At 38.9% G+C, this 7,491-nt stretch overlaps 1 protein-coding gene and 2 pseudogenes across 2 annotated transcripts in view; 1 reads left to right on the top strand and 2 right to left on the bottom strand.

Moving 5' to 3' along the window:
- LOC149097523 (acyl-CoA dehydrogenase family member 11-like) overlaps positions 1 to 7,491 on the top strand; it is a 29,090-nt gene that overhangs the window by 11,165 nt on the left and 10,434 nt on the right. The window lies entirely within an intron of this gene.
- Positions 1,171 to 2,670, bottom strand: LOC149097525 (BTB/POZ domain-containing protein 6-like; annotated as a pseudogene).
- LOC149097524 (BTB/POZ domain-containing protein 6-B pseudogene) lies at positions 5,902 to 7,419 on the bottom strand (annotated as a pseudogene).

Genomic DNA, 7,491 nt, shown 5'->3' with positions numbered 1-7,491 from the left:
TGATACAATTAGGATTATAAGCAGAGTAATAATAAACCAATAAAACAAAGTGGAATTTAGACTTGTAGCCAAAGAGAAACAATGTACAGAGCTTTGTTATTGTAGTTTATTTTAACGAGCAAACGATTTGTTACATGAGCATGAGCGACGACTGTTCTCACCTCTAAAACAACTGCTGGACTTGAGTTGTATCACATTTAATCCGTGGACCCTCAAGATTAAGATGTAAATTTTCCTTTGTCATTTTTGTCGTTGTCATTGTTATTATACTAGTTCTGGTTGTATATCAACCAAAACTGTTTTTTTAATCGATACAGTACTAGTTTCTTATCATCTGCACTGCGGCTCGGAGAAATCAGATGTCGATTGCGATTGGTAATGCCTTAATAACAAGCCTTGAGCCACCTTGCCTGAGCTCTGTTGACTAGGCAACAAAAACCAGACATGAGATTGGAGTAATATGGTTGTGGGTAAGACTCATAGCCGCTTTAATAAAATATCAAATTCATCGAAAAACTCCTTCATACATAGTTTGGCCCAGTGAAGGTGTGGGCACTGAACACGTACAAAGATAAGCAGCTAGAATATGGGAAGGAGGAGGGATGAAATACACGGCTGTACCGCAGATGAAATCGGGATCGAGCTTACATAGCTGGGCTGGTCACATGATCCCCGTTTAAACCCAAGAGGTGGTTAATGCTTATTCTAGTCTACTCCTCCCCAATGTCTTAAACCATTGATAAATTGCAATTTATTTAGATTAAACCGAAATTAAAGACATGGAAAAATCTTATTTCCAAGCAAATTTTTAATTTTTACCTTTTTGGATAAGAACATTCAGGCTGAGTTTGAACCAACTTTTAACCCGGCAGATTGAGAGTTACTAGAGGAAATTTATTTTAACAAGCTTTTGAAAGAATAGTGTGAATTCCAGTAAAATGTAAAACTTGAGTCTATACAGTCCAATAATAAAGTACTTTTAATAATAACTGAGAAACTATGGCCTTGTCCACACTATGCCAGAGAAATTTGAAAACGCAGCTTTATTTCTACGGTTAGACCAACTGTCCACACTAATCCGTCACGAAAACGAAACGTTTCTTAAACGATGACGTCACGATAATCACGTGATTTCCCTGCCCGAGTTTTCCTCAAACACATATCCAAAATGACCGCTGATTGTTGCGTTCTCAAATTGATCCAGCGTAGTGTGGATCATAGAAAAGGAAAAGCGAATATAAATAAAAATTGACTCGAACTTGACTTGGGCTGCGACACAACTCCTCCATAAGAACGAGCCAATCAAACTACGAGAATAATTCGACATGTTATATAAATTGATATGAATTTATAGAGAAAACATTAATTCGGGAAACTGACACTATTGGATGTTTGTTCCATTACTACTGAATAAAGTGTTACTACATTTAAAAGTTACTCCTGAACATGTAACAAACTGATCACCGTTGTCTCCACATGTCGAATCAGGGCCAGTTATTTTAGCTTCTTCTTCGTACAGTCTTTTTCTCTAAAAGGACCTGTTCGTTGTCAAACAAGACTTTAACACCAAAATAGGTAAATTTGTTTCTCTGTGATAGCTCTGATGAAAATGTTCCAGTTTTAAAGACCAAAACTGTGAAACGTTTGAGATCCCTTCACCACCAATTCTACGGAGTAAGTATTATTCTCACTACCAAATAAGCACACTCCGAGTAGCTTGATATCTCTGTCTACTAAAATTAAGATACAATCTTAACCTCTCGAGGGGCCATATTTCCATCTGCGGTCTGATAACGAGTCAAATCTACAGCATCGTTGTATGTCACCGTTTGAAACAGATCTATTAATTTTTGGAAACACCATTGGAGAACTCGGGACTGAATTAAGATGTTTCATATCACTGACGACTTCTTCTTGTGTTAATATTTTTGTCTAAAACCACGCTAGTGAATTCTTTTTCATCCATTATTGGGAAGCGTATTCCTTTAATTATTTGTTCTCCAAGAATTCTTCTTTTCGCTTTTCCATCTGCTGCTAAACCTTGCCTTTCACATTCCTTTGTTGCCCACAAGTCAACAGCTTTAAACAGCTCTATTTCTTCAATATTCAGATTGCCATACATGACAACTGCTTCAAGTCAGACCACTCAATGATGCTAAATCCCTCTGATTTCACAGCCTCTTCTGTCCATTCACTTTGAGATTACTTTCCAGCATTGATCCACGAGGTTTTGCTCTTCATATTTCTGAGCAGATGGCAGGATGCTGAAAACATTCTATGGATCTAAGTTATCGTGCAGATATTCGGTGCATTTATCAGCCAGTGGAGGCACCATAATACAACACTCCCATCACATTACTTCCGCTTAAGATCACTTCATCACTGTACATGTAACGAAACAACTCCAACAGACTGTCGTACTCACAGTCAGGCAGTTCAATAGAGTCTGTAGTCTCCGCCAGCTCACCGTAAAACATGGCTTCAAACGCAGGACTGCTAATCGACAGCACAAACGTGTGAGCAGGAATTACTTGTTTACTTCCACTTTTTGTCATCTACTTTTTCGACAACAAATTTCACATCGCTGAAGAGATCGTTGTTGAACATAAACGTGCTTTTTTCTCTGATGGTGGGTCTTGTTGTTTGCTAGTTTGTCTCGACGAGAGACATGATTTGTCCGGTGAAATCGACATAGTTTAAACGAAGACAAATTGTGATTGCTAGACCGTGTAGATTCGTGATAAAATGTATGTGGCAACTAGAGACAATAGCCGAGGTTAAAAAATTTGGACATAAAGCTACTTAAAATTAATAGCAAAATGCCGTCAAGGAGTCAGTTGGTGTGACCTGCCATGCTTAGTGATTCCTGTTTGTTATCGGTTGTTCCTTTCGTCGGGGCAATTCTGGCTTAAAATTACACACACTTGAGGAGCCCCATATTAAAGCTACAACGTTTTCGAGAACCACTTTCGCTATCAGTATTACGAATAACAAACTCACGTCGCTCAAAGACCCTGAAAAGGTTATTGTTGAACACAAGCTTGCACCTTTCTCTGTTTGTTTTATTTTTTTCTTATGTACCAGTTTCTCTGAACGACAGACATGGTGTCTGTTCTTAGATCGATATGCCTCTTCCTGTTTTTTCAAATCTGACTGTAAAATTAGTTAAGTGCAATTCGTCACGAACTTGATTATATTCTCAGGTCTGTGGCATGCTTAATATTCAAGGAAGCGAAACCTGACTTCTGTGGCTCAAATTGGCACACAGCCTGGCGCGTCGTGTTACAGTTTAGAGGTTATTAAGATGGTTTGCGAGAAGCACTTGATGAGGATAAACAGCGAATTCCGTGTTTTTGGTGGTGAATGCGAGAGTGATTCAGAGTTTTGTTTTCGTTATGGGAAAACAGCAATTCGGGAATTTGACCGCGTCGTGGCTCCAACTCACACACTCCTCAGCATTTACTGGCACACCTTGCTTTTAATGCTAGGTATGGAGAACTTGTTTGTACATACATTAAGTTAAATAAAGTCACCAAACGGTCTTTTGTGAAGGATTCGAACAAAGCTTATTTTTTGGCGAACTTTGGTGGAGCTGAAATTATGTTCACAAGTGGTCGATATTTTCTTTAAATTTTTAAGAATTTTTATAAAATTGGATCAAAGTCATGGGAGCAAAAAACAGAGGACCATAAATTTTCAAAATTAAAGGTGGCTTTGGGCCCCCTGTACAGAATTTTTTAAAACTTTAATCAAAAGTCGATAATAAAAAATGCGGGTTACCGAGCTTACTTTTGAGTTATCAATAGTTAAAGCTAAGATTGAGGGTGTTTTTATTACGTAACTTATTTTTTCACGAGAATAATAGCATCATCTTCACCAATGATTGGGCAGTTCTTTTGATACCATAATAGACCATTTGACAGTTGTCTGAGTGACCTGGCCTCTCTCCACCTTTTTGACGTCTCAAACTTTCAAATGGTGTCTTCAGCTAGGTTTCCAGAGATAGATGCTACTGATTTACTCGAGATTAGGGAAAATAATCAGAACAAGAACCTTCAGAGAAGCACAAAAACCTGGGTTAAAGTGTTTGACCTGTGGCAAGGGGAAGTGAGAAAGCTTGAGGAGATTCTCGAAGACGAGCTTGACGACTTTCTTTGCCGATTTTATGCAGAGATAAGAAGGCAAAACGGAGATGAATACGAGCCAGATAGCCTTGCTGTTATGCAAGGCTCTTTAGACCGCCTTCTAAAGAACAACAGCAAGAGTTACAGCATACTACGAGACCTCAAGTTCGCCATGTTCATCTATTTTTGGATGCTATATGATTAATAGGTAATAGGACTACATGCTTGTCCAATTTGGGAATAACTGGATTCAAAAAATTCCTCGGACTGCCAAATAGACCAACTTCGATCTATTAAAATTCAGCCTTTAACAATAGACCTCAGTACGAGGCTCTGAGGAATAACTACAGAGTTTGTGGGGCTTATTCCCCAGAACCTCGTGCTGAGGTCTATTGTGTTAGGCTGAATTTTAATATATCGAAATTGGGCTATTAGACTCGGCTTACGGCCTCGTCCAATTTGGCAGTCCGAGGAATTTTTCTCATCCAATTATTTCGAAATTGGACAGCATGTAGTCCCATTACATATACTAACTAGCTTTCATTTAAATGAGAAAAGCAGAGAGGTTTGTATCAAAGCAAGGTCACCTCCAGCTTTGCTCGCATTCATAGGCCAGGTAACTTAACAGACAAAATGGCCTTTTGTAGCATCAACATGATAAACAGTGGTTATAATGGCATATTAAAGTCTTGGAAAGTTCTGGAAACTGTTGCCATCCACCTTAAACAGTTGAAGACTTGAAACACAATAGCATGCAAGACTGGTCAATTATGCCTCAGGGTGTGATTTATTTGGAGTGTTTGGGAACGACAGAAGCACAACATGTAGCCTGCATAGATGGCGAGATTTCACGTGCGAGTGCCTCTGGATTAAAAATTAAAATAAAAAATCATTCACTAAGATTACGTGACCGAGTTACATTCGCGAGTAGAATCAACGAATTGACGTTTGTTTTATGTGCCTGTGTCTCCTTATTGACAGTCATTTGCCAAAGTAGCTGTAGGTCCACGAGGCGAAGAATAGCGAATCCACAGACTACTTTGACAAAAACTATGATGAAATTCATTGTGAATAACAGAATAGAGGCGTCTTAATCTGATAGTACATCGATGAGAAAATTAGGGTGGGGGATATAGCTTAATTTTTATGAAGCCGGATTAAAGTTAAGGGAGGAATGACATAGAGGGAAAAACAGCAAGTAGAATCCCCGCCCCCCCCCCCCCCCCCCCAGTACAAGAACACCTCAGGTTGTGGGTAGTCTTTTGTTTGGTGTCTATGTATCAATTATTAACCAAAATATTTAATTTTAAATCCTCATTAAATCCTGATCTCTCCTTATTTTCTTTAAATCCACCAATCTCTCATTTATGTGATCTTTAAAAAGCCACCAAAACATCCTCTAAAAATTCCATCTGGCTTTTCACTTTATGCCTTTGATGGCATTTTTAGATGGCTTGAAACGACAAAGAGATAATGAGAGAACAGCGCTAAGGTGTAACGACAAACGTATCATGTAGACCTGACGCCCTTTAAACGTGCCGCTGACTTACAGCCCAATGTAATGTATGTGTTGAATTTGCCCACGAGTATGACAGAACCGTTAATTAGAAAGGCATTTTACTAGTTTGAGTGGAAACTAAAACTTCGGTTTCCTCAGGAAATAAACCGTCGCAACTTTCCCGCTCAGTTTTATTGATAAGCAATCTGTTACAACGGAGCTTTTATTTATCTGAAAAGAAAAAAGAAACACTTATTAACACATAAAACTTAGGCTTGCTTTACATAAGACAATATTTTAATTCAAAAATTAGGTTAATTTACACAGGATAACTAAAAACCTAATCGAGTTGCGACATATCAACGAAATATTCATCGTTTGTAAAGCGAAAACAACAATTCGGGAATGTGACCAACATTAACGCCAGTGCCATTTTTTGAGTATTCACTATTCATAAATGTGAATGTTACTCCTGAACATTGGACAGAACTGACACCGCCTTCTCCGCGTAGCGAAGGAGGCCCTGAAATCTTTACCCTTATGTCGTACTTAGTGTTTTTCTTTAAAATGACCTTTTTGTCAAACGACACCCTATAACCGTTATAGTTATAATTCTTTCCTGTTAATAGCTCTGAGGTATATCGTCCAGTTTTAGACACACAAACTGATTTAGTGTAAGAATCCAGTATGTCTAGTTCTACATAGCATTCAGAGTAAGTAGCATTCTCTTTGCCGAATAAGCACACGTCGTGAAGCACGATATCTTTGTCAACAGAGACATTGATGGCCTCTGTGGCGCCACAGAGGTGGAACCTTACGTCGGAAGGCAAGTCAAGTCTACAACATCGTTGAATATCACTTTCAAATTGACTACTGCATCTTTTTGTTTCTGGAAATCCCACTGGAGAACTCGAGACTGAACTCAACCGTTTGATAATACTGAAAACTTCTTCTTTTGTTAAAATGTCGCCGTCCAACACCACACTAGCAAATTCTTCCAGTTTCATTATTGGAAAACGTATTCCTTTGATTAGGTGTTCTTCAAGAATTCTTCTCTTTGAAGTACCATCTGCCGCTAAACCTTGCCTCTCACATGCCTTTGTCGCCCACAAGTCAACAGCTTTAAACAGCTCTATCTCTTCAATCGTCAGAGAGTCTCTTACGACTACTGCTTCAAGTAAGGATCTCTCAATTGTCACAAACCCATCCGATTTCACAGCCTCTTCTGTCCGTTTATCGATCACTTCCCAGCATCAATCCACTAGACTTTTCTCTTCATATTTCTGAGCTGAGGGCAAGATGCTGAAAACATTTGATGGATCTAAGTTATCGTGTAGATATTCGGTGCATTTATCAGCCAGTGAAGGCACCATATATTTCTTCGCCAAATACAACACTCCCATCACATTACTTCCGCTCAAGATCACTTCATCGCTGTACATGTAACGAAACAACTCCAACAGACTGTCGTACTCACAGTCAGGCAGTTCAATAGAGTCTGTAGTCTCCGCCAGCTCACCATAAAACATGGCTTCAAACACAGGACTGCTGATCGACAGCACAAACTTGTGAGCAGGAATCACTTGTTTACTTTCGTTTTCGCCTTGAGCGTCTTTTTGGACAACAAACTTCACATCGTTGAAGAGATCGTTGTTGAACATAAACTTGCTTCTTTGTCTGATGGTGGGTCTTGTTGTTTGCCAGTTTTCCTTGACGACAGACATGGTTTCTGTTGTGAAATCGTTTCCTTGAAAAAACTGATGAAGGAAGTTTCAATTTAGATCTTTGCCGAGTAGCCTTGGGCCTGCAGTAGTTGAAAACAGTTTGAATATAAAATTACTTTAATAGTAGGAATTCATCACGCAGTCC

Source organism: Orbicella faveolata, unplaced genomic scaffold (genome assembly GCF_042242905.1).
Source record: "Orbicella faveolata isolate gen_17 unplaced genomic scaffold, um_ofav_v1 contig_47, whole genome shotgun sequence".
In the NCBI taxonomy this organism is placed as follows: Eukaryota; Metazoa; Cnidaria; class Anthozoa; order Scleractinia; family Merulinidae; genus Orbicella; species Orbicella faveolata.
This window is presented reverse-complemented; position numbering and strand designations above follow the sequence as displayed.